Here is a 27,716-nt window from a genome sequence, read left to right as displayed (position 1 = left end):
ATTAAATTTTGCATAATAACACAGTCAAAAGCATTGAGAAATCCATTGCCAGATATTCCAAGCATTATCTTGAAAACTTATCTGACACATACCATCAACATACAATGAAGTATGGTTGGCATTTATTTTACAGGAAGAAAAAGTAAGTTTCATCACGAAAACATATTTACCAGATTTCAGCTTTGATTAAGTTCTAGAGATAATATTTTAAAGAAAAACAAGATTCATCCCTAAAACAAAAGTTGTGTGTGTGTGTGTGTGTGTATGCATATATGTTAATAATCTTTATGCTCTTACAATGTAAAACACTTAAGTTGCTGAAGCTATCTTTGAACTTGTAATCCTCCTGACTCAGCCTCCAGAGCCACTGGGATTATAGGTATATGGCATCATGCCTGGCAGAAACTTGTGAACTCTAGAAATTTTGATCAGTTAACTTGTTTGTCTTTAACACTGTTTAAATTCTCTTCTGAGAATCCCATTGATGTTTTCAGTTCATCAATATGGATAGAGCCATTCTATTTTTTTTTTCTTCTCCTTTGATGGCTCATCTTCAGAGTTATCTGTGCTGCTACTGCTGCTGCTGGAAGAGTCTGAGTCTGAATTAGAGGAGGAGGAAGAGGTTGTGGAGGAGGCTGAAGATGAAGAACTGAGGGAGTCACTGTCCTCTGAAGAAGATGAGGTATATGTTTCTTCACTCTCTGATGAAGAATTACTGGATGAAATGTCATTACTCTTGCTGCTGGAACTAATGACACTTTTCAACCTTTTTTTCTTGGTCTTTTTTTCTACAGTAGTCTCCCCAGTGCTTTGTTGTAATCATATATATTTTTTTCTCTTAAAGCTTTCTTTAGTTCTGCTTTTCTTGAAGGTCTACGGAGGGATTTTTTTTTTCCCCTGTGCATTTGTAAGTCCAAATTCCAAGCATTTCTGACATCTCACACATTGCTTATTTGCTTCAGTTTGTCTCCATGCTATAATCTGGTGCATGGGAGTTTGCCATCTTCATGGGAATATTTCACATAATCTGTGGGAGTTGGAGTTTTTCTAGCATAGCACCTAACCCATAAAAAGTATAGTAAAATTTAAGTATTAAGTAAAATTAAAATAAAGTTTTATCGTTTCAGAAAGTATCATAAATAAAATTTAACTCAGGTGCTAACTGAAGATGTTTTTGTGGTGTACTGCAAGGCACATTTAAAAAGGTCACATTGACCAATGGTCTGCAGGAAGCACCCTTCCAGCTCATCTGTGACCTCCTCTCTAGTGGGACTTTTCCCACCCTCGGACAGGGCACATGGTCAGATGAGGAGTATCCTATTACTACCATACTTACTCCACAGGGCTGGCTACCTTCTTCTCCAAGAGCCTGGAGAGTATGGAGCAGAGACCATACCCATTAATGTGTGGTGAGTGAATGGATAAATGGCTTAGTAAACTAAATCACTGAGCCTCAGTAATGCCTAACTCACATAGTTAAGTGAGGTAATATCAAGCAGCGAGTCTTAATCATTTTGGGATCAATGACTCCTTTGAAAAAACTGACAAATGTTGATACTCTCCTTAGAAAAATGTAGGTGTATGCAAAGTAGAACTATGTATGTACGTTGGGAGTTATCCTACTATCCCCTTGCATTTTCTGCATAGATTATACATTTTCTCTGTGCTGTTCTGAGCTTCTTCCAGGCATCTTGGTTATAATAGGAGTAGCCAGAGGACAGGAAATCTTGCTGTCACATGGCTTATCACAACCCACAATTATTTTGGCCTCACAGAAGGTCTGATAAGGGGTAGGGCAGACTTGATGCTTGGTGGATGAAGATGTAGATGAAGTCTGATGCCTGGGACTACCCCCCCCCCACCCACCTCGCTCATCCGCCCCCCGCCCCCCGACAGAATGTCACAGCGTCTTGGAAGCTTCTTGAAGTAAGTGGCAGAATCCTGGTCAGGGAAAGGGACCATGTGGCATTTTCATCTTGTCTTTATAACTCACACTTTCAAAAACAAACAAACAAACAAACAAACAAACAAACAAACAAAAACCTCACACTTTCCTAAATGTGCCTTGAATAGCCTCCTATATGTTTCGACCCTTCAGAGTGATCCCGGCTCAGTCTCCTTGTTCTCCTACACAATTCCAGTGGTTCTTCCTATAGGAAGATTTTGGTATCTGCTTCCTGCCCTTTCCCCGAGGCAGACTTAATTCTCTCCTCCCTCAAGTCCCCTGAGTTCTGAAAGTCACATAATTGTCATTGCTTCCAATTCAGTATCTGCCCTGTACTGTATATTAGTCCTTCAGAGGAAATGATCAACCCACAACTCACCTCCTAGCCCTTGTCCTGACACTTGGTAGGTGCTTAGTAAATGCCTGGGAATGCATAAGCCCCTTAGAGAAGAAATACTTAGAATGTGATCTGACTGTGAGTTGAAAGAGGTGTGTGCTCCCTTTTGTCCTTAGGCTTTGCCCGCTATCCTACCTGCCTTTCCTTTGTGCAGGCTGGACCGACACTCCCCAGGCCCTTAGTATGTAGTGTTGAATACATCTTTCAGAATCACAGGTGCTCAGGAATTGGGGACCCTAAGGAGGGCATGGTAAAACATGCAGCTGGTGCAGGTGGCAGGGTCCAAGCATGGCAGGCTTTAGACACCCCTAAAGGCAGGAGGGATACTTTGGAGGACTAAGTGGGATGAAGTGGTTGGATTCTTACTCCAGAAACCACAGGAGCCTGGATGTGAGGGATGAGGGGAGAGTCAGCTGAGTTGCTTTGAGCCACATGTTTTAAGATGGCCATGTCCTCCAGGCACTGTGCTGCTCGAAACAGGGAGGAGCTCTTAGGTGGGATGGAGATAGAAATGTGAACAAATGATAGGCACAGGCAAGCAGCAGTCAGCAAAGTGGGGGTGAGAGACGGGAGGCCTAGGCAGTGGGCGGATGTGGGAAGGGGTGATTAGCGTCAGCCTCTGTAAGCTTCTGTGTCTTGCTTCTTGGGAGGTTGCACTGAAGATAGCTCCTATTTTCCTATAGGGACAATGGTGGCTTTCTCTGGAAGAGGGAAAGAGGAGAGGGATTGAGTTTGGGTGGGGAGCTGATGGATTTCAGTTTTCTGAGGAGCTAACACTTTCTGTATTTCTCATTTTGATGCAAAGAGTTCTTCCTAAGATGTCCTCATAAAAGGCCCCCAGTTCCCACTCACAGGGAAGTGTTGCTGAGAGCCCCGATTGCTCAATTTTCTGTGTAAATACCTAATGCTTACTTGTTTAATCCAATTTTCTGAAGTCCCAGATTATCCCTTTAGGAATAATCTGTCTGGAAAAAGAAACATGAGCCTTTAGGGCTGCCTGTCTAAGCAAGATGCTTTACCATTAACAGGATCTCTCCCACAAGAAGACTCACTTTTAGTGGCAAAGGTCTCCAGCGGGAAGCATTTTATTCGTTGTGGTGGAATCTGATGATTTGCCTGGGTTTGCTGACTGTGGCATGCAGGATGTTACGTTTTACAAAGATGAGGTCTATTGGAGCCATTGCGCTTCCTCAAGCTTGTGTCACAGTTTCTGCCTCTCTGTGGCCTTTGACAACCTATGCAGAGAGGGTCCTACTATTACTCTTTCATATGAGTCAGAGAGGGTCACAGACTGGACTTGCAGTCACACAGCTAGTGAGTGTTCATAGAAGTGGGAAGGGACCTATGTTATCTAGCTACACCATCTTCCCAATCCTGACGCTTAATATCCTTTCATGGAAGTGGTGCTTGTGATTATGATGTATGATCTTGCAGGGGTTATGCCACGTTCCTTGACTCTGCTTACAAAAGTGTGTGACTCTAGTTACTTATTATATTTATGCCTGTTATCGTTAAAATATTTAAAATAGAGACATTAGTGCAAACTTCATCACTGTAGTTAAAATGAAAAATTTTGACCCTTAGGGATGCAAGATCCAGCTGTTTGGGTAATACTTTTTATGTGAAACAGCTTGCAGAATTTTAGGCATGAAGATGTGCAATGTGTTTTGGGTGTTGCATGAGAAACTCGAGAAACAGTGGCTAAGCTGGTTTCTGACAGTTGCATTTACCTTGATAAGCTACTCAGAGCCAGGTTCTCATCCCTGGGGGGTTCAGAAAGTCTACATCCTGGTGCTCCCAAGGTTGGCTTGGATTCACAGAGCTCATTGGAAGGCCTGGCATCACAGAGGTGCTAATTTATAGATGTACTATAAGAATGCAATTACCAGATGCTCAAATCTATCTGATTTGCACATTTTCTCCTTGCGTTTAAGTTATAAATGAGTCCTAAAGAGTGTATAGGACATCAAGCTCAGAGAGCATAAGGCTTTCATCTGCACTTAGGGCTGAGCTCTCCTGTCCAACCAGACACTCTTGTCAGCTGACAGCATGTGTTCCCAGAGACTTGTGAATGGGCACAGCCAGCATTCTTTGGTGACTCAGGTGACACAGACATTTTTGGAGCTTCCACTTCTATCAAAGATAATATAACTACCCTGAATGAGAAATAAGATTGGTAGCATCATAAGATTCTATTGACACTTAAAGGGTTAGAAAGGGTTTCTAGGAATAACTTTTTCTCAAAATATCTGACAACTTGATTGAAATAAATCCCTTTAAAGACAAAAGTTATTGAAGATCACTGAAGATGAAAAAAAATACATGAAAGAGTCCTATGTACATTAAATTAACCAAATTTTAGTTAAAAAATCTTTATATAAAGAAAACTTTAGGCTTGGATGGCTTCATTAGTGAGTTCTCCTAAACATTTCAAGGAAAAATCATACCAAGTTGTTATGGCTTGGATATAGGGTGGCCCCCTCAAAGCTCCTGTGTTAATGCAGGAAGTCAGAGGTGAGACAATTAGATCATGAGTAACTGTAATCTAATCGGTTCATCCTAGTTTGAATGGATTCTTTGGGTGGTAACTATAGGCCAGTCACTCTTACAAGAAAAAGGTACAAATATGTTCAACAAAAGTTTTGCAGGGGCTGGGGTAATAGCTCAGTGGTAGAGCTCTTGTCCCTCATGCATGAGGCACTGGGTTCGATCCTCAGCACCACATAAAAATAAAGAAATAAAACAAAGACATTGCATCCATCTACAAATTAAGAAAAAAGAAAGTCTTCATGTTCAAAAAAAGTTTTGCCATTAGAATTCAACAAGTTTAACGATACATTAAAAGGATAAAGACTATTATGTATGGTTTATCTGAGGAAGGCAAGATTGGCTTACCCTGTGAAAATGAAGCACTGCTTTTCATCATCATATTATCAGACTTATAAAGTAAAAACCAGATGACCCATGTCAATGGATGCAGAAAAAACATTTGGCAAAGTTTGATATTTATTCCTAATAAAAATTCTTGATAAGTTAGGAATAAAAGGGGAATTTTATCAACAAATAAAGGGCATCTATTTAAAACCTATAAGTGATATCATATTTAATATTGACAGTCTGAATGCTCTCCCTCAAAGATCAGGCAAAGATACCTGCTTGTGTCACTTTTTCAGTATTGTACTAGAAATTCTAATAATACATAAAAAGAAAGAAAAGACATCCAGATTGGAAAGGAAGAAGCAAAACTTTTTATAGAAGTCATATTCATCTAGACAGAATATACAATGGAAATGGCAAAAAAGGCTACTTGAACTAACAAATGAGTTTATCAAGTTTTCAAGATAAAAGATCAATATACAAAAATCAATTGTATTTCTACATAATAGAAATTTAAATTTAAAATGATACCATTTCAATAGTATAAAAATTAAGAATTATTGAGAGAAAAGAACATAAAACACATGTTTAAGTCCTGCATAAACTGATAACTACCAGATATCTCAAAGAGAAACAAAAAGGGCCTAAATAAATGGAGGGCTATACCATGTTTATGAGGTGAAAGACTCGATATTCTTAAGAGCCATTTGTCCTCAAAGAGATATATGGGTTACACATAATCTCCAAGAAAACTTTTAGCAGGATTTTTTTTTAAAAAGAAAATGGTACAATAATTTTTAAATTTATGTGTAAATTTAAATTGGGTGCAGTCAAAATAACTCTGAAAAAGGACAGAATAGAAATACTAACACTCCATGGTTTTAAGACTTATTTTAACATAGTAATAATAAAACATTAAACATAGGTGAAGAGGTCAGCAGAGTAGGGTAGGATATCAAGAAATAGAACAACATATGTATGAACTACTGGTTTTAGTCTTTTGAACAAATGGTCCAGGAACATTTGGATATCCATATTAAAAAAAATGCACAAAATTACATCATAATGTATGTAAAAGTGAACTAAGAAAATTTCATAGACCTAAATATAAAACCATAAATCTGGCTCTCTTACTCTCCTCTTTCTCCCCCCCTCCTCCCCCCCCCTTCCCTTCTTCTCTGCGACTGGCCACTGCGGTCCTGCTAATAAAATCTCAGACAGGTAAACGGTTGTTTTGGCTTGTTGAGTTTATGGAGCTTTTCCATCGTCCTTTACATTGGTACCGAAACCCGGGACGGGGATTCAAGTCACTCAAGGCAGAATCCCATTCCCAAACTCCGAGCCCAAAAGTTCCTGTTGTAGTCCACTCCTCTGATGGCCTGCCTGACATCCACCACCGGCCTGCAGATTGCTCCTCTTCAGGGATTAGCAGCTACTTGTCAACGAGCGGACAACATGAACATCTAGTCATCCCAAGAAACCTCCATCAAGTGCTAAAAGATGAAGATACTGAATGACAACTCCACCAAAGGCCCATCTCTACCCCACCATGCCAAAAAGAAATAAGCCCTTGGTTTTCAGCTTTATATGTTCTAGTCTGCCTTCTCCTGGGCATAGGCTTTTTCTACCAGCCCTACAGACTGGAAATACCGTCACCTCCAATCCCTGTGAATGGCGCAAACTTTGAATGGCGCACCTCCAATCCCTGAAGTGGTGTGAACTCTTAGCCAATGAAGAAGTAACAGCCCACTCGCCTTGCTCCTCCTCATCCTGTGTTAAGCCCATAAATATCAATACCCTGGTCTTGTTCGTTCTCTTACTCTCCTCTCTCTCTCCCCTCCTCTCTCTCTCTCCCCCCTCCTCTCTCTCTCCTCTCTCTCTCTCTGTCTCCCCCCCTCTCTCTCCTCCCTTCTCCTCTGCGACTGGCCGCTTCGGTCCTGCTAATAAAATCTCAGACAGGTAAAAAAAAAAAAAAAAAAACAAACCATAAATCTTACAGAAAAAATTTAAAGAAAATCAAAGAATCTTTGTTACCTCAAGATCTCTTAAATAATATACCCAAGGCATGATATATAGAGAAGATTCATAAACTGGACTTCATCTGAAGTAAAAATTTCTGCTCTTTGAAAGACATGGCCATGTGAATGAAAAGACAGGCTTCAGACTGGGGAAAAACTATTTGTTAATTATGTCTGGTTCAGGACTTTTATCCATGAAATTCAAAGGACTCTCAAAATTCAATAATAAGAGCATGAACAATCCAATAAAAAAAAAAGGTCCCAAAATTTCAACAGGCCCAGCATGATGGGTCATGCCTGAAATCCCAGTGACTCTAGAGGCTGAGATAGGAGGATTACGGATTTGAGATGAGGCTGGGCAAATTAGTGAGACTGTGTATCAAAATAAAAAATTAAGAAGGGCTAGGGCTGTAGTTCCATGGTGGAGTGCCCATGGGTTCAGTCTCCAGTAACACCATCACCCTCACCCCACCTGCTCCCAACTTCAGCAGACATTTTAATGAAGAGCTAGTAAATATGTACAAAGATGCTCAATGTCATAGACATTAAGAAAATGTGAATTAAAACCACAATTGGTCATTAGATGATGAAATTAAAAGGAAGCATAAGTGGGTAGGAGTGATGTAGAGTTGCCAAGCAGGCTGATGACAACTCTGGCTGGCTGATGAACAGCTCTGGGGCATGAGTGGCTTTTGGAGAGTCTCTCCTTGTGCCGAGACAGCTGGCTTTTACCTCCCATATTGACTAGTCACTGGATGTCTCTGATATCAGTTCCTACATTCTAACATATTTATTTGTATTTCTGACTGTGACTTAGAATCCATCAGGTAGAAAGGAATAGAACTGAGGGTTCACAATATCTTATTTATTTATTTATTTATTTATTTTGTGTGACTGAGATACAAGAAGTTGGAACTCTGCCCCCCCCCCCCCCCGAAAACCACAGTAGATGATGGCAACAAAGATTTATCAGGGTTGATTTTGGAATAAAGTACTATAGAATATAGCTTGATTAGTGGATCCCCCTCTGCTCCCACCTTTTGGCATTTTTAGCAGAAAATTTCTCATGAGGAATCTTTAAAGAATTGGCGTAATTGAGGTTAAAAAGTTCTAAACCTCTGTCAGTCCAAATGATAAAAATTATGCAGAGATGTTCTGAAAGAGGATTAAGGATGCATATAGGAGGAGGAGGACCCAGGGATTCCAGGGAAAGCTTGACAGATGTCAATTTCCTTCTTGCTTGGGGATGAGAGGCTGTTGGAACACCAGGTGGTGGAGCAGAAAGAGGCTGGGATTTGCAGACAGGTCCACCACTTACAAGCTGAGGACTGTGGGCAGGTCATTCTGGTGGTGACCTGGGGCTGTTAGCAGGTTGTATAAGGACCAACAACGATGATTGTGCTGATGTTGTGAAGTGTGGGCTCTCTCTGGACACGGATGAGATAGAGGGTGACCCACGTTCCCTCAATTCGGTAGTTCCCCTTTTTTACAGGGGATGCTTTCCCAGTCCCTCAGTGCATGTCTGGAACCATGAGTTGTACTGAACTTATATATACTATGTTTTTTTTCCTATACCTACATACCTGTGATACGTATGATAAAGTTAAATTTATAAATTAGGCACAGTAAGAGATTAACAACAATATAAAAGAATAGAACAATTATAATCATATACTGTAATAGGCCTTGTGTGAATTTGGTCTCTTTTCTCTCTCTCAAAATGTCTTCTTTTACTTTCACCTTTTCACTTAGAGAAAACAATGTTTAGCTTCTTTGTCATACCTAGATTGGCAGCATTACTACTCTTGTGCTTTGGGATCATGGTTAAGTAATATAAGGGCTACTTGAACACAGGCACTGTAATCCTCTCGTGGTTGATTTGATAACTGAGATTGCTACTAAGTGACTAATGGGCAGGTTGCCTGCATAGCTTGGATACTCTGGACCAAGTGATTATTCACAACCTACATGGCACAGAGTGGGTCCTTGTAAAATTTAATTATGTTACTCAGAACAGTGTATGATTTAAAACTGATGAATTGCTTATTTCTAGATTTTAATATTTTTGGACCACAGTTGACCTCAGACAACTGAAGCCGGGGGAGGGTGGGGGGAAGTGGGAAGGAGACTATTGTATCTGCCTTTCTGATTAAATTTTTGTAGATTTTCTTGAATGTTTTTTTTTTCATTTGCTGTTTACCTTTAAAACCATTTTTTTTTGTTTTTAGAAATTTAAAATGGTTGTGTTTTAAAATCAAAACAATTTTCACCATTTCCACATGAATGGTCTCTGTGGAGCTCCTCATGCTGGAAGGTGATCCTCTTGGGATGGTTTTTGATTCTCACTCACCTGGTCAGGACAACTGGTCCCCCACACCTATACTCCTCTCCGGCAGCAAGCAATATCTAATAACAAGGGAATGAATAGGGTAGGATTTCTCTCCTTTGTAAGGGCACTGATATGTGGGCTTTCATTCCCTGAAATTCTGTTAAAAATGCATCTTTTTTCCCCTTTTATACAACTTTAGACATTAAGATACCCCAACTGTAATGAATGAGACCTCACAGGTGATTCGCAAAGAGAAGGCAAAAATTGCTCACAGAATGTTATTCATAAATCAGAGGTGCTAACCACAGATTCTAAATGGCTCTCAACAACAGAGTCTCCTTGTATTACACGAGAATCAGTTGGATATGGCATATCAGCCCTGATTTCTACCTTACCCGTGTATATTTGTAACATTTCAAAACCAAAACAAACAAACAAACAAACAAAAAATCCAACACGAAACAAAAGTCCTGCTGTGGCCATGCCACTCTGACTTTGAAATCTGGATCCGTCATTCACAGAGGCTTTCTGCACTCACTCAAAATTCAGACCTCCTGTTTACTGATGTTAGTATTTTAGCTTCCTTTCCCTTGTTTTCAGTTTTTTTTTCTTTGCAGAAGATTGCTTCATTACATTTCTTTAGAGATTTCCCCTGGGAAAAATCTCATTCATTAAAAATAACAGCTTCCATTTATTGAGTGCTTACCATGTACCAGGTGCAGGCCTTGTTAATTCCACAAATATTTATTCATGAACTAATATAACAAGTGCTGTTCTAGACAAGTACAAGACTTCCATGGTTCCTACCTTTGGAGTTCAGTGGGGATGACGGGGATTAAGCAAACAGTTACTTGAATAACACTGTCAAATCATAACTCTTGAACTTAAAGTTCAACATTGGATTTCCTCTCAATTAAGGATTTCTGTTCAATGAGGGTCATTTTGGGGAAAGCCAAGAGGACCAGCTAAGGCTAATAAGAATTCCTTGAAAATAGGAAGAAAAGAACAATGAATAGGCAATTCAATGGCGTGGAAGTCCAAATGACTCAAAAATCCATCAAGATACCTCACTTGCCATGTCAGTTAAACCAAGACACTGTTTCACATTTAACAATGTGAAATTGAATGTCAACAATCAGACAAGAGATAAGATTATGTGTTGATACAAGAATCTAAGTAGATTGGAACTCTGTGACCACACAGGAATTCTGCAGAGCTTGGTGGCAGGTAGTGTAGTGTGTGTGTATGTGTGGGAATCCTGGCAGTAGCTGCCAATTCCTGCTAAGTGTCTCAGAGAATCTGTGATCAGCCCTGTCAGGAGACAGTACAGGAAGTTGTCTTCTATCCCCCTAGATTAAATGTTTGATGAGATCTAATGTATTTTTTAAAAAGTAAATCAGTACTTCAATATTATTTACAAGTTACCTAAATTAAAAAAAATTAATTGACATAATAATTGTATGTGTTTATGAAGTGCAAAATGCTGATGTGTATGATATGTAATGATCAAATAAGGATAATTAGCATTTTCTACTCCTTAAATATTTATCACTTCTTTGTGTTAGCAGCTTTTGAATCCTGCTTTTCCAGTTCTTTATAAAATATGTAATAAGTTGTCATAAAATATAGTCACCCTCCTGTGCTACAGAACACTTAAACTCATTCCTCCCATTTATTTCTATTTTGATAGCCTTTAGGAGGTAGTCCATTTGCTTATGACACAATAGGTTTGTTCCAATATGTTGTCCACTATATGGTACTGGAAATAAAATAAGGGGGAAGCAATCTGTGGAGTAGCATTAAGCAGCATCAAGAAGGAATGATCTAGGTGTATGCAGAGAAGCACCTTGAAAATCCAGAGTCCAGTGGAAATGAAGAAGTATCAGAATGAGATTTAAAACCTAATACAACTTGTGTAATTTTCAGTATATGTGTATATGAAAAACACCACCACATCTTTTATGAGCAGACATGCATATATAAGGACATGCATATTCAATGTGTCAAACCCATTGCTGTTGGCTCCTGAGTGTGACTGGGGATTGAGAGTGGGAATAGAAATGAAGGGAATGATCCATAAATCTCTCTCTCTCTCTGTATCAGCCATACTTATATAAATAAATACTAAAACGGATATAGACAGGGCATACTCTGTGTACAGTATTGTGGAATATTAACTCTGCACCTGATGTGTGCTCACCACCAAAACAGAATCTTTGAAAAATCACACACACACATACACACACACACAAAAAAAAATTGGCATCAACAATTATTTAACTGCAGTTGTGACAAGGGATCTGAGGGCTGTAAATTAATGTTCCCTTCACAATGGGCTCCTCTGGAGAAACATATTTTTATGTTAATATTCCTGTTCTATTCAAACATGTCAGGTATGCTGTTGAGGGCTGGGCACTCAGATGGGTGCTTCTCCTTCTCTTGTCTTTCATGAAAAATTGCTGATCGAGACCTGGAGAGGAGAGATGTGAAGCAAGGGGTGAAGTGGGGAGAGTTTTACAGGGTGTTTTGCTGGGAGAATCTGAAACTCTTTCAATGAATAAAAGGTAGAAAATGCTAAAATGCTAAAAATCATGAGGAAGGGGCAGAACAAAGTGCTTTGTGGGTCAGGAGGATCAGAGCCCCTTCCAACTCAACTCTGGATGACGATGTGCGGAGCAAGCAGCTCTATCTGTGGATGACCTTGGGGGGAAAGCTTTCAGTCTGCAGTGATGGGAAATGCTCGGTTCAAGTGGAGAGGGCCTCACCCGGGCAGGGAGCTGGTCATGGAATGCAGTTTGATGGTTGGAGAGACCATGAGAAAGTCATGGTGCCCACACAAATGCAGTAGAATTGTGTGAGTTTGTCTGTATATATCTACATTCTTCCACACACAGGATTGGAAATGGCATCATATTTAAGCAACAAGAGAATCGGAAGGATGAGGTGTGGCTTGCTGTAGCCACATCCACATCCTTCTTCTCTGGAACCTCTAGGCATGACCTGCAATTGTGCACATCCCATTGTTGTTCAAGGAGTCAGCACATCCCCTCCCTAAGACTTGTCCTTGTAGGGTTTTGTGCTATTATGTGCAGGGTGATGCATTCTGACTGAAGCACCCTCTCTTTGGGGAGCCATAAGCTGGGTAAGCTGAGTCCTGGGCTCTGGGTGGCTGTTTTCTCCGTTTCTTCCTCCTCTGAGGTGGAGACAGACCAGGCTAGTCCCAGAGAGGCCTTGGGACAGGTCTGTGATCCTTGGAGTGTCCTGTAGCTCCCATGCCTCTCTTGGTTCTACTGTCATTTATTCTCTGTGTTTCCCTGTCCCAAACCTGAGATAGCCCCCAGGCACCTTGCCATCTTCCCTTCAGGACTTTGTATCTTCTTTTCTTGTCACTTTTATAACTTCCTCCTAAGTACACCCAACTGACTTTTTATGTCCTGTTTGGCAGCCTCAGCTGGGGTGTCACATCCTCCTGGTCTCCCCGAGTCCTACAGATTGGGTTTGTATCTTTTATGATCTCAGGTCCCCAGTTCTCACTCTTACTATAACTCTGGTGGCTGTATTTAACTCTATGTTATGGTTTGGATCCGGATTATCTCCCCAGAGGCTCACACACTAGGTAATGCAGCAATGTTCAGAGGTGAAAATATTGGATTATAAGAACCTCATCTGTGGTTTAATGCATTTGATGGATTGATTATTTGAGTTAATTACTAGGTGGTAACTATAGGCAGGCTTGTGTGGCTAGAGGAGGTAGGTTGCTGGGGACCTGCCCTTAGATTGCACCTGTCCCTGGCTCCTGCGTCTCTGTTGGCTGCCATGAACCAAACAGCTTTTCTCCACTACGTCCTTCTGCCATAAGTTTCTATCAACATCACCCTGATGAAAACCAAGGTTAATGGATAAAGCACAGGCATGCATACATGTTATGGTTTGGGTAAGAAATATACTCCCAAAAGCTCATGTTAGGTAGTGCAGGAATTTTCTGAGATGAAATAATTAAACTATGAAAGCTGTGACTGAATTAGTAGATTATTCCATTTGATAGGTTGATATTTAATTGGACTCCTGGTTGGTACCTGTAGGCAGGTAGGGCATTGCTGGAGGAGTACTGGATGTGTGTTCTTAGGCTATATCATATCCTTGGCTCATCCCTCTCTCTCTCTTTGCTTCCCAGCCACCATGAGTTGATCAGTTTTTCTCTTCTACACTTTTCCATCATGATGCTGGACCTCACTTTGGGCCCAGAGCAACGAAGTTGGCTGACCATGGACGTAGACCTCTGATACTGTAAGCCCAAATTAAATCTTTCCTCCTCTAAGTTGTTCTTGTCATGTATTTTGGTCACAGTAACAAAAATTTGACTAACCCAATTCAGTATGTCATATCAAAATATAAGGGGAGGGTGATTTGGAGAATAATGTCTGTTATGGTTTGGATGTGAGGTGTCCCCCAAAAGCTCACATGTGAGACAATGCAAAAGGATTTGGAGGAGAAATGATTGGGTTATGTAAGTGTTAACCCAATCAGTGAATTAATCCACTGATAGGGATTAACTGAGTGGTAACTAAAGTGGCTGGAGGAAATGGTTCATCGGGGGCTTGCCTTTGGGGTATACATTTGTATCTGGCCCGTGGAGTCTCTCTCTTTGCTTTCTGATCATCATGTGAGCTGCTTCCCTCCACCGTACTCTTCTGCCATAATGTTCTGCCTCATCTCAAGCCCCGAGGAATGGAGCTAGCCTTCTATGGATGAAGACGTCTGAAACTGTAAGCCCTCAAATAAACTTTTTCCCCCTCTACAGTTGTTCTGGTCGGGTCCTTAAGTCACAGTGGTGAAAAGCTGACTAACACAATGTCTAAGAGGCTTCTTGGGTAGATAATAAATATAAGGGGATCAGCATGGCTGCAAGAGGTATCCTCCAGGCTTGGACTTTCATTTCAGCTCAAATCCCACTACTGCTGGGAGGTGAGGCAAATTCATTGATCCCACTGTCTGGCTGCTTGCTACCTTGTCCTGTTTCTAGAGTCAATTCTGGGGTGGGTGCAAGATGTGGGCACCTGGATGTTCCTTGTGACAACCAACCCTCTTCACTGCATGGAGGACTAGTCCAGGGTCATTCCTAGTAAAGCTGGGGCTCAGGAGGACAAGCCTCGGAGTTCTTTCCTGCTCCCCACCTGCCCTGCTGGGGACTGGCAGGCCCGCTGCTTTGTTGATTCCCTTGTGTGGAGAGGCTGGGCCACCCAGTGGTGCAGCCAGGCTCTTCAGTTGAGCAGGCTGCCCTAACCCAGATGCTGGCTTCCGCCCTCACTAGTGGTGTGGCTTTGCTAATGGTCTGATGTCTGCTGGCCTTCCAGGCAAACCTGTCCTTCTAGGTGCTGTGAAGATCAACTGGGGTAGCATTTGGGAATCAGTAGGTGCCCTCCGGCTTCTTGAACAGTGGGGATCAGAGAGTGACCTCAGCCCTGCACATTTCTCCCCATGTCTGAATTCCCCACCCCTCAACTTTTGGAGGTGGTGGTCAGATAGGCAGGTAGGGCATTGCTGGAGGAGCGCCTCTAAATGCCAGGCACTTACACACCTGTCTCCTATAACCCTGGGGCACTTTCTCCATCTAGAGGGCTCGGTTCCACTCAATCACCTGTGAGATTAGGGTTTCAAGTCTTCCATACGGCACAGGATTGATTCCTAAATTCCTTAAAAGCCTGAGACCTCATTTCTTAGGAGTTTAAAGGTCCCAATCATCTTGTCAGAGGAGACGGAAGAATTTGACTGGTTATAAGTCCATCAGTGGCTCCCCTTGCTTGTGGGACAAGCTCCCAGTTTTTTCATACCTGGCCAGCTTCAGTACTCGTCTTTGCATCTGGGCACACAGCACTGTCCATATGAATGGATTGAAGGCTCCACACATCGTGAGTTTACCATCTCCTTTGGTTATGCTGTTTCTTTTCTCTGCTTGGAATGTTCTTTTTCTCTGGGAAATCCACTGATACCTCAAAGTCCCAGCCCAGGTACCTTTCCCTCCTGGAAATCACCTCATCGTCCAGGCTGAGCCACGTGCTCTCCTTCTCTGATATTATAGCTCCCTATGCAATATTTCCAATGATCTTTTTGGCATCTTCGTGTAAAATCAACTCCAGTGTCATGATCCTAATCTTAATACCTAATACATCTCTACCACATCTTGTGTCTCTTTAATCTTTAATATTCTCCCCCTCAGGTCATGGTGACTATCCTTCCTGTTGTCTGGCCCCCAAATCCTTGCAGTTATCCTTGAGGTCTCTTTTTCTATCACAAATCACATTTGGCCCATTGGTAAATCCATAAACTTTATCTTTAGACTGTAACCAGAATGTGGCCATTTTGCTTACCTTCTCAGGAGCTGCTTAGATCCAAGCCACCTTCATCTCCCAAATGGATTGGCTCAGCAGGTCTTGCTGTTTCTATCTCTACCCTAGCACAACACATAGGCAATCCTGCTTGCTCAGCCCCACCATGACAGCTGTTTCAACACTCACTGCTTGTTGATCTTTCTCTCCTGTCCTGAATCAAAGCTCATCAGCCTATAACCATTTATGCTCTTTGTGATACAAAAGGGAAATACAATAATATATCATTTAATTTTGGGAATACATCCAAGAAGTCTGTCATTAGATGATGTAAGAACTGTGCAAACATCATAGAATGCACTGAAACAAACCTAGATAGTATAATCTATTTTCATATAGCTTATTGCTCCCAGCTACAAATCCATATTACCATATGGTAGGCAATTGTAACACAAAGATATTGTGTATCTAAGCCCATCTATACATGGAAAAGATACAATAGAAGTATAGGGTAATAGGAATTTTTCAGCCCCATTATGATCTTTAAGACCGTGGTCATACCTGTGGTCTGTCCCAGCCAGAAACATCATTATGGGGTCCATAATTGTAGCACCAAAACAATTTTAATAAAATTACATGAATTTCAATACACAATTGCCCATAACAGTACCACCAGGCAATGTATTGAAGTTAGAGGCTACATGGATGCGATGTGGCTGCAGATGGTGGCATGTGGTGATGGCATTTTACAAATACTAAGACCATCTTGTTTCTGGAAGATTCTCTTGCACACACCTTTGGCTTACATGCAAAGTGGGGCCGGTCTGGATGCAGCTTTTCACATCTTCTGGGATGTTGGAAGGTCTGGGTCTGGCATGGACACCTGCCTTGATCCATCAGCAAATGCCAGCAACACTCCCAATTTTTGTGACATACCCCTGCAAAATTTCCAAGGGAAATCCTTTTCCCTGAGAAACAACAACACGTTTCAGAAAAATCCTAGAAAGTTGAGCAGAGTGAGGACCTGCATGTTCCCCTTGTTCCCCCAGCTTCCATATACCATGTCTCTGCTGGTTCCAAATTTGCTAAGCATCCCTACCCTGGCAGACTGCACTGGCTCTTCCCTCTGCCAGGGGCCTCTCCTTTCTCATCAGACACTCTGCAGGTGTTATTTTAGCCACTGAAGACATCCCCACCCTTTAAGATACATTAAAAAATTTTAGTTGACCCATCATAATTGTACATGTTCATGGGTACAGTGTAACTTTTTGGAGATACATATATTTGTATAATGGTCAAGTCAGTCTAATTAGTATATCTAGCATTTTGAATATTTATCATTTCTTTTTTTTGTTTTTTTTTTATTGTTGGTCGTTCAAAACATTACACAGTTCTTAATATATCATATTTCACAGTTTGATTCAAGTGGGTTATGAACTCCCATTTTTACCCCGTATACAGATTGCTGTATCACATCAGTTACCCTTCCATTGATTGACATATTGCCATTCTAGTGTCTGATGTGTTCAGCTGTCTATCCTATTCTCTACTATCTATTTATCATTTCTTCCTGGTAAAACAAATTAAAAATTCTCTCTTCTAACTATTTTGAACTATGTTATTGTTGACTATAATCACCCCTACTATACAACAGAACACCAGCCCTTATTCTCCCTGTTACTTTGTATCCATTGACTGATCTCTTCCCACTCACCATCCGGGTTATGTGGCCACCGTTATACTCTCTATTTCTATGAGAAACAGAGAGTAATTTTTTTGTTTTTTGTTTTTTTGTTTTTTAGATTGCAGATGTGAATGAGATCATGTGGTATTTGTCTTTCTGTGCCTCCTTATTTCACTTGCAGCTTTACCTATGTTGTTGTAAATGACAGAATTCCATTAAATTTTATAGTTGAATAATATCCCTTGTTAAACACCATTCTCTCCTTACCCGCTTCTCTGCTTTACTCTCTCAGTAGTATGCATTATCTTCCAGAATACCACATTTTACTTCTTATTTCTTCTCTGTTTCCTCTCACTATAACATAAGCTCTAGGAGGGTAGTATGTTTGTTGAAAATCAGGCACAGAGCAGGCACTCAGTAAATACATGCCAAATAGATCAATCTGCAGACAAATAGCACAAATGAAACTCTCTTTCTCTATGTCCCCATTAGATTGGGTGAGATGAAGGCAGGGCTTGGGCTTTGTCACCTCCCAGTGCAGAGCCAGCTACCCAGATGGCCTTGTTGATTGATGAGCTGAAACTGAATCTAAAAGAAAAAGGGGTGCTGGCTGTGAATCCCACCCACAAGCTGAAATCTGACTTCTGAGGTTTGTTCCTATTAAGTGGCTGACACTCTGCCCTAGGGCAGGTTAATAATTGCTGCTTTATTTTCAGAAGAGTGACCCATCATATCTCTCCCTTCCTTTTCCTGGCAATTTTGAATGTTTTTTTTTTTTTTTTTTACCTCTATCACCAGTATTGGGGAAGGGCCCATTTCACTGGGACTCATGTCTTGTGGTCATTTCAGGCACCTGGGCTGGACTGATACTGTCTGTCCTCACCCCACCTGGTGTTTTTAGCCTAGCAGCTGGAGTTGCTCCACGGAATCCATGGAAGCTGACAGCGGACATCAGAGGCCAGAGAAAATCTACATAACCATGAGGCGAGCATCTCCTCCATATGCATGACTGGTGATCAGGAAGCCTTTCAATAATGCATTAGACCAGGACAGAAAGTGGTAAAATGTATTCTGAAGTGGAAACCGACAAAGTATAAGACAGACAATAGACAGTGACTACAGGCTGAATGTTAAGGAAAGCATCCTGTTGTCTTGGCTCCCTGGGTCTGGGTAGCACGGGGCTTCCCCTACCTAGCACAGGGCAGCCCATTGCCTCTGTGATGGGCTTCTAGGTCAGAGTTCCACAGTGTCCTAGCTCCCTGCAAAGCAGAGGTGTGCTTTCTTGGCAGACGTGTGTTGAACACAACTCCAGAGAGGCCAAGGGTGCATGGCATCTCATTTTACTAGTAGAGTTGAAACGAACCCTCTTGGAATCCTATCATTGCTTACTTTCAGTGTCAGTTAGATTGGCTGACTCAGAATCAGTTTCCTGACCCGGACCCAGTGTCTATTTGAGGACTAGATCCCTGGGTAACCCTCAGTTGCTGACCTCCCTGTCCATTTTGCTCCGTACCTCCCTTGCTGATCAGCACCTGGGAAGGCCTCACTCCAGGTGGGACTTTGAAAGATGGCTGAGGTCCCTGTCCAAAGAGCATCTGGAGATGTGGTCCTTGGGGCTGTGGGCACCGTGCCCAGGGGCCAATGACCAGAGATTAGAGGGAGGTAAGCTTGGTAAGTTCTTTCCCTTAGTCATAATATCCCTGGGTTTGTATTTTTTTTTTCTTTAAAGTGACATTAAAAGCACTACAAATTGCTGTGAGGGTGAATAAGAAATATGTAAATTATCTCAGAGAAGGTGCTTAGCAATGCTGTCCAGTGGAATTGAATCCCAGGAGCTCTGGCTCTCCAAGGCTCTGGTTGGCACATGGTGGCCCATGCTCCATTCTGAAATGTGAGTAAGGATCAAAGAAACCAGCCAGGAGTAAGAGCAAGGCCTGCACACACACATATACTCTCACACTCACACATGCACACTCACATAGACTCATGGGCACACACTTTGAAACACTCTCATATGGACTCACACACACTGACATACAATAAAGCACTTATGTACACTTTGACATACACCCTCACCATTATGGTTTAGGCATGAGATGTTACCCAAGAAACTCATGTGTAAGACAGCACAAGAACATTCAGAGGTGGAATGATTAGATTATGTGAGTTGTGACCTCATTGGTGGATTACTCCACTGATATCAATTAACTATAGATAGGCAGATAGGTTGTGACTGGAGGAAATAGGTCACTGGAGGAGTGACTTTGGTTTTTATAGTTTGTCCCTGGTGAACAGAGCTCTCTACTCCTTAGTTGCCATGACCTTAGCTGCTTTCCTCCACCAACCCCTTCTGCCAAGAGGTTCTGTCCTAACTCAGGCCCAGAACAATGGATCTGGCTATCGGGCTTGGAGACCTCTGAAACCCTGGGCCAAAATATGCTTTTCCTCCTGTACATTGTTTTTGTCAGATGTTGGTCACAGTGTCAAAAAACACAGACAAAACAAAAACAAAAAAAACTAAACACTCACATACACTTAAGCATGCACATGAAATCACCCCTCAGATGCATACACACTCATGTACACACACCTCCTTACTCATTCTCTGCACTCTCACATGCAAATACTCATACACTGAAAGATACTCTTGCAATGGCCACTCCTGCTCATATATAAGACTCATGCAGACTCACCCTCACTCTCATGCTCTCTCACTCCTGCAGAGCCCCCAGCTCCTGCATGGGAGCCTTTCTCCCATGATACATACATGGATCCTACTTGGTCCTGCTTTTCTACTTATCCCCATTTGGCTCCAGTCAGGTTTTGTCAGTGCAAGTTTCTGGACAGCTGGTGGCTAGGCTGCATGGTTTTGCATTGAAGTATTTTCACCCCTGGAAGGTGCTTCTTGCTAGACCTCACCAGCCTCTTTCTTTTGCATGTCTTCAAGTTCAGGTTCAGTGTTGGGTTCTCTGGAAAGAGTGACCAGTGATAGCTAATTATAGGATCTTGCTGTGCCTGTTTTCCTGAGTGCCTGAGCACCTAGCTGAACCAGTTCAGTGCTTGGCTGCAGGTGGAGGCTGTGACCAGAGTAAGGATGGGCCGCAGTGGCCCAAACCTGTCAGCAGGGGGAGCCCTAGGACTCAAAACCAGGGCCCCGGGGAACCTGCTGCTGAGACACTGCTTTGACTTTTGTGAAGAATCCTTTACTTTGGAATTCTGTATTAAATTTGGGAGGCTGCATGTTGATGCAGAGGCCTCTTTTCTCTGAAGTTCATAACAAGCCCCTGATTGATACTTTTAAAATATACTAAGCTGTATTCATGGCTTATTCCGGCAACCAAGAAAGGAGAAGAATCTCAGATGTGTACCCTTCTGGGGCCTGGTTCTCCCTCCTGGGTGCTCAAGGAAACTATCCTATTTGTCACAGTACAATGACTTGGGGCTCTGGGCCATAATGTATGATTTTACAGCTCTGGTGGCTAAATAGCTATAATTTCCATTAGTCTTCCTTGGGTAAGCTTCCTGCTGAAACAGAAGCAACAAGCCCTTGAGCAAGATGCTCCTCTCCCGAGGAAGGATTATAATTGCTGGCTGGAAAGCAGGCACAAGAGCAAGACCTAGCTCTGTCAGCTTAGGGGGCTCTCCCTGTGCTGAGGGGTGAGCTTTGGGGTGCTTTTCTGTACTTCAAACATGCTCTGGGCAATTTTTAATAGAGTAATTTCACTCCTAAGTACTTACCCAATATAAGTTTATATAAGACTATTTATAGCAGCGTTGTGCATAGTAGCCCATAACTGGAAACAACCAACCCCAAATGTTCATCACCAGGTGAATAGGTGAGCCCTGTTGCAGTATCTCCAAGCACCAGAGCACTGCTCAGCCATAAGAAAGAAGGGGCTATTGGTACGAATGTCAATTGAAAGAAACCAAACTCAAATTACAACATATTCTATCATTCCATTTATACTGTTCAAGAACAGGCAAAATAGCTCTGATGGTAGAAATTAGAGCGCTGTCTTATGGGACCAGAGGAGGACCAGGAAGAGCCACAAAGAGATATCCTAAATGCCCGGCATGCTTCATATCCTGATTCTTGTCATGTCTCCGCGGCTCTGTGCATATTTCAATGTGAAATGTGCACTTTAAGGTCTATGTATTTTCTGTATAAAAAAAAACAAAAAAATTATGTTGAAATTGAATGTTTAAATGAACTCAGAAAGGAATGCAGAAATGAGATCTATAAAGCAAATCTATCCTGATTGATCAGACACACAAGGTTGGAGACTGAGTGTTACAGTTGAGGATGGACTTTACACGCTTCTCAGTATCTGTGTGAATCCCAGGCCCTCCACCCCCATGGACACCAAAATCCATGGGTGCTCAAGTCTTTTATATAAAATGGCATAGTGTTTACATATGACCTGTACACATCCTTTTGTATGCTTTAACTCGTCTCTAGATTACTTATAATACCTAATGCAATGTAAATGTTATGTATAGAGTCGCTATATTGAATTGTTTTGGGAATATGACAAGAATAAGTAGACATGTTCAATACAGATGATTTTTTTTCTCAATATTTTTCATCTTTGGGGTGTTGAGTTCATGGATATGGAAATCATGAACAGAGTGGGCTGTTTGCATAATTTCACCCAGGTCATTCCATTCTTGGTGAATTCTAAATAGGGCACATGTTGGTGCAGTAAGTTACTGAACCCACAATTGAAAGAGAATATAATTTTTATCTTGTAGAAAAGGGTGAAGCTGTTCCCCAGGTTCTAAGGGGCTCCTTGATAAGGGGCTGCCTAAGGAACAATTTGAATTGAGGTTGGAGAATCCAGGGCAGCCAGCTGTGCTCAGGTGCCTCCTTGGACTGACTGGACCCCATAGCTAATAATGAGATCCTTGTCTCATTCTCTGTGGGAGTTCTCGGGATAATGGTGGTAATAATAATAATAATAATAATAGCAACAGTACTGTTAGTTTACCTGATTATAAATGATAGAATTTAATTGCAGCGTAAGCTGTAAAGAAGAATTTATAGTAAGCTTTCAGGAATACTTGGTGGATCCTATGGCAGGAATTGGACCTCATGGGAGACACTTAAGTCCCCTAGGATTGTTAGGATTCCTTCTTACTCTCATTTTCTGTTCTTTCTCTTTTGCCTCAGCACCCCTTGATTTCACTTTTCCATACCTCAACTTTAATCTCTTTACAACTTTCCTTCCTCTACCTTTTGATGCACATAGCTGAAGGCAGTCAACCCTCTAATGTAGCATGAGCTCCAACTTCATGAATCTTTAGCTGGAATTTAGGTCTGGAGACTTGGCTCAATTCTAGGCAGGGATGGGGTGATCATATGGACAGATTCCCCAAGAGTAAGATTGTCAGTAATAATAGATGCCACATATTGGCTTCATGCAATATGCTAAATGCCTTCTTGTATCATCTCATTTAATTTTCACAATCCATCACCAAGGCACATATTATCCTCATTTCACAGGTGTGGAAGACCCAGCTGTACTAGCTAAGCTGGAGCTCACAATGGCCTGACCACAAAGCTCTCATTTGCTCCACGGAGATGTCTTTATTCATGTCTGGCCTGTTAAGGTATAATCAATCTTCCTAAATTTAAAAATCATGACTCTGATGCAAATGTAAAATAAACATTAGGTCAAAGAACTTATTCTACTCATCAATTAATGACAGTACCGGTACGTTGTCAAGATCACTCCAAGGATCACTTGAGGAACTGGGCATTTATAGGTAATTTAATAAAGAAATGTTAGGATGAGTTTGGAGGTTAACACCCTATGTGACTATCTTAGTCCATTTTCCGTTGTTATGACCGAACTCCACAGACTGGCTAATTTATAAAGAATAGAAGTTAATTTAGCTTATGATTCTGGAGGTCATAGTGCCAGCCTTTCCTCTGCATATGGTGAGGGTCTTCTTGCTGCATCATAACAGGGCCAAGAGCATCACAGGGTGAGACAGAGCAAGGCTTCTAGCTCAGGTTTTTGTTCATATAAAACCACTAATGGGGTCAAGGGAGCCCTGACCTTAGGACCTCATAGAACCCAAATTACCTCCCCAAGGCCTCATCTCCAAATCATCAACATATGAATTTAGGGATCAGGTTTCCAACTCAAGAATTTTGGGAGATACATTCAAACTATAGCAGTGTGGACAGTTGAACTCTTGGAGGTGGGTGTCGATGTCAGACTTCCAGGATACCATGCTGTTCTTGCCACCTACCATGTTGGCAACATGACACATCTTATAGGAATGTTGGGGCATGGCAGTGAGAAACAAGATCTGTAAAAACCCAGCCCCTGAAATCCCGTCTGGAAAAACATGGATGTAAATAAGTAAATGAGTAGGTGATCACACACACTCACTTCATTCAATAAATAGTGCCTCCTAATCACAATGCCACTTGACTTGTTTACCTGGAAGGTAAACTTGTTTACCCAGAGTGGGACTTATGGATCTCTTTCACTTCTTCTCAACACTAAATATCACTAAATATCAAATACATTAATATTAAATATAAACCAAAAATACATAAATAAGTATTAAATATATTAAATAATACCACAAAAGCCATAGCTTTCCTGATATGCTGACCTGTTCACTCCAGGGATACCAGCTTTGGGAAGTCAAATAACATAGGAGATAAAATAAAAATGCGTAATATTTGTCACCACAGCAAAATTACCATGGATGATCAACCCTCCCTTCTAGACCCTATCTACTGCCTCACACTCTCCCAAATGGAACCCATTTTCCAAAGTGCTGCTCCTCTGCCTTCCCCTTCACCAGGACTACTCCCTGGTCTTATGATCTGGTGGACACACTCTGAATTCAATGACTCTTCTCATGGGGTCATACGTATGTGAGACTGTATCTGCTAAACCAACACTCATAGTTGTTTTTCTCATTTTCATAATATCCACCACAGTGTTGGGCACACAGGCCATGTGGGATGATGAAGACAGCACACACTCAAAGAGACTCAGGTTATTTCGTGGTTAGATTCCAGCTCTGGTACCTGATGGTCATGCAATATTGGACAGATCACTTTATCATAGGAATCTAGGCATCTTATCAGCAAAATGAGGATACTTAATATGAGAGTATCTGGCGCAGTAGACACTCCGTGGAATTCTACAATTGTTCTTTTCAGCAGCAGAAGAAAGGGGCTCAAACTCATGTTTAAAAAAGATGTGAAGTCAGCCAAGGGGAACATGGCTCTGATGAGTCCTGTTTCCCATCTGGTTTAGTCAGCTTTGCTTTGCTCTGACCAATATATCTGTTGAGAACAACTTAGAGGAGGAAAAGTTTATTTGGGCTAAAAATTTCAATCCATGGTTGGCTGACTCCATTGCTCTGGGCCCAAGGTGAGTCAGAATGGTGGCAGAAGAAAGCAGTCAGGATATGGTGGCCAGGAAGCAAGGAGCCAGGGATGCTGTGATCCCCAAGAGAATGTCCCCAGTGACCTACTTAATCCCATCACACCCTACTTGTCTAAAATTACCATCTATTAATCCATTCAAATTATTAACCCATCAAACGAATTGATCCACCAATTATGATAAAAACCTCTCATGATCTAATCATTCACTGTATTGAACCTGAACACTCCTGTATTGTCTCACATATTAACTTTAGGGACACCTCACATTCAAACTATACCACCCTACAGGCGCGAGAAGTTTCTGTTGAGAACATTTGCTTTACATGAGACCAGATATATCAGGGCACCATTATGGAATTGAAACAGTTTCCTTTTTATTCTATTTTTGGAGTTCTGAAGAGTTCTATCTAACTTTAATTAGAATGGAATTAGCCAAGTCTAGGGGATAAAGTATTTCTATCCTTGGAATCAACTTTCTGAACTGCAGCCCGACTTCTGTGCTCAACCATGAAAATGCACTAATACCTCAATAAGATTGCTGGAGAAGTTGTCATCTGTAGGATCAGACCTTACTGAATTGGAAGATGTCAGCAGAAAGTATGTTTGTACGTGAAGCCATGGTTTTAAATAATATAAGAATCTACCTACGATAAGATGATGTTAGAAGGGAACAGAAATGTGAAATTAAGCACCAAACTTTGTAGTGGGGAGATTTATGCTTATGCCCCAATGGCCCATCAAAAGAGGGATGCATTTATTCAAAAAGGTCAATAGGTTCCTGACCATATGAAGTGGGATTCCGTTTGCTCAAACATGACTGATTTCCCACAGCACACCTCTTCCACCTATGCTCAAGCTACAGTTTGCTATTCTCTCACTACAAGGGTTCGCCATAATTTATTCATGAATCTACAGTTGACCTAGAAATTCAGTTGCTTGAGACTTTAGAAAACAGTTTTCTTTTCTTATTTGTCCCTGTAAAAGGTTGTCACCTCAAAAGGACTTTTTAGTTCAAAATAGTTGATTGAGGGGAGGGGATCTGTAAAAAAAAAAATAAATTAGGAAAATAAAATGTAGGGCGGTTCTGTGTATGTTTTATTCAGCCTCCTCCAAAGTTAATGGATGACTTTTCAATGATGAATGAATGTGTTTTGCATAATGATATTGCAACATGAAATCAGGAAACTGACATTGGATAGTCCAGCAAACTTATTTAGATGTCACCAGTTTTACAAACACTCATTTGTGTGTGTGTGTGTGTGTGCATGTGTACATAGTTTTATGTAATTTTACATTTTGGGTACCTAACTACCATCACAATCAAGATACACAGTTATTCTAGCATGTAATGGTTTTGATCTAAAAATTTCCCCTAAAGAACTCATATGGGCAATGCAGGAATGTTCAGAGGTGGAAGAATTGGATTATGAGAGCTGTCATGTCATCAGTGGATTAATTGATGTGTTAGATTAATAATTTGAATGGACTAGTGGTGGTAACTGTAGGCAGGTGGGCATTGCAAGAGGAAGAGGTAATTTTACATTCCCAAGAGCAATGTAGGAGTGATCTAGTTCTCAACACATTCCTCAGTGTGTGATTTTATCATTATTTTTTATTTTAGCTATTCTGATAGGCATGTAGTGATATCTTACTATGAATTAAATTTGGATTTCCTGATGACTGATAATGCTGAATATCTTTTCATGTGTTGTCATTCTTAGATCTTTCAGAGTGAAATATCTATTCCTATCTTGTTATTTTCTCATTAGTTTGTTTATATTTTTACTGTTTTCTGTGTAATCTAAGTGCATGTGTCTTTTGTTGGATATGTGAGTTGTAAATATCTTCTCCCAGTGTGTAGCTTATCTTTTTATCCTTTTTACAGGGTCTTTCAGGGAGTAAAAAAAAATTAGTTTTCCCTTTTGTGGATCATTTTTTTGGTGTCAAGTCTAAGAATATCTTGTCTTGTACTAGGTACCGGAGATTTTCTCCTATTTTCCCCTAAAGGTTATCACATTTTGCATTTTACACTTAAGTCCATTTGGAGTTAGTTTTTGTATAAGGGTTGAAACTTGAGTTGAAGTTCATTTTGTGAGGGGTGGGAAGTGTGGAGATATCCTCACTATGTTGAATTTCTTGTGTACCTTTGTAAAAATTCCATGTGGGTCTATTTGCCTGGGTCCATTTCGGGGTTCTCTGTTCTTTTCTTTTGCTTAGATTCAAAGATTGATGCACAGACAGTCCAATGGATGAAAGGAAAAAAAAAAGAGCCCATGTGATGAGCAAATCCCAGAACTTCTCCCCTACCGATTTAGTTCTTGACCTGGGTCACTGGGATTTTAAAAAGCATGAAGTGATGAGGTTCATGGGTTCAGATAGTCTTTTCCTAACCTTGGAAAATTTACTTAAAATCTCAGCTTCTCAGTTTCCTCGTCTGCAGTACAATGGCATTACATTAAGATGGGACGTGCTTGGAAGGACAGCCATATGGAGGGCTGGCACCTGGGCTTCTCTCTCCCCTTAGCATTGCACCCTCACATCCCTCTGGGGCCTTTCCCCCTCTGTGTATTTGCTCACTGTGTCCCCTCTATGTCTGTCTCTTTCTCTCTGCAGTGCTGGGTACGGAATCCAGGGCATTATGTATAGTAGGCAAGCTCTCTCCCACTGAACTTCATTCACATGCTCTTCCTTCCTTCCTTCCTTCCTTCCTTCCTTCCTTC

At 41.3% G+C, this 27,716-nt stretch overlaps 1 pseudogene; it reads right to left on the bottom strand.

Annotated features, from left to right (window-relative positions):
* Positions 1-498: 498 nt before the first annotated feature.
* Positions 499-27,716, bottom strand: part of LOC113183304 (uncharacterized) — a 69,186-nt pseudogene continuing 41,968 nt past the window's right edge.

The sequence above is a fragment of the Urocitellus parryii genome, chromosome 1 (genome assembly GCF_045843805.1).
Source record: "Urocitellus parryii isolate mUroPar1 chromosome 1, mUroPar1.hap1, whole genome shotgun sequence".
NCBI lineage: Eukaryota > Metazoa > Chordata > Mammalia > Rodentia > Sciuridae > Urocitellus > Urocitellus parryii.
Note: the sequence above shows the minus strand (reverse complement) of the source record. Positions and strands in the feature narration are given on the sequence as shown.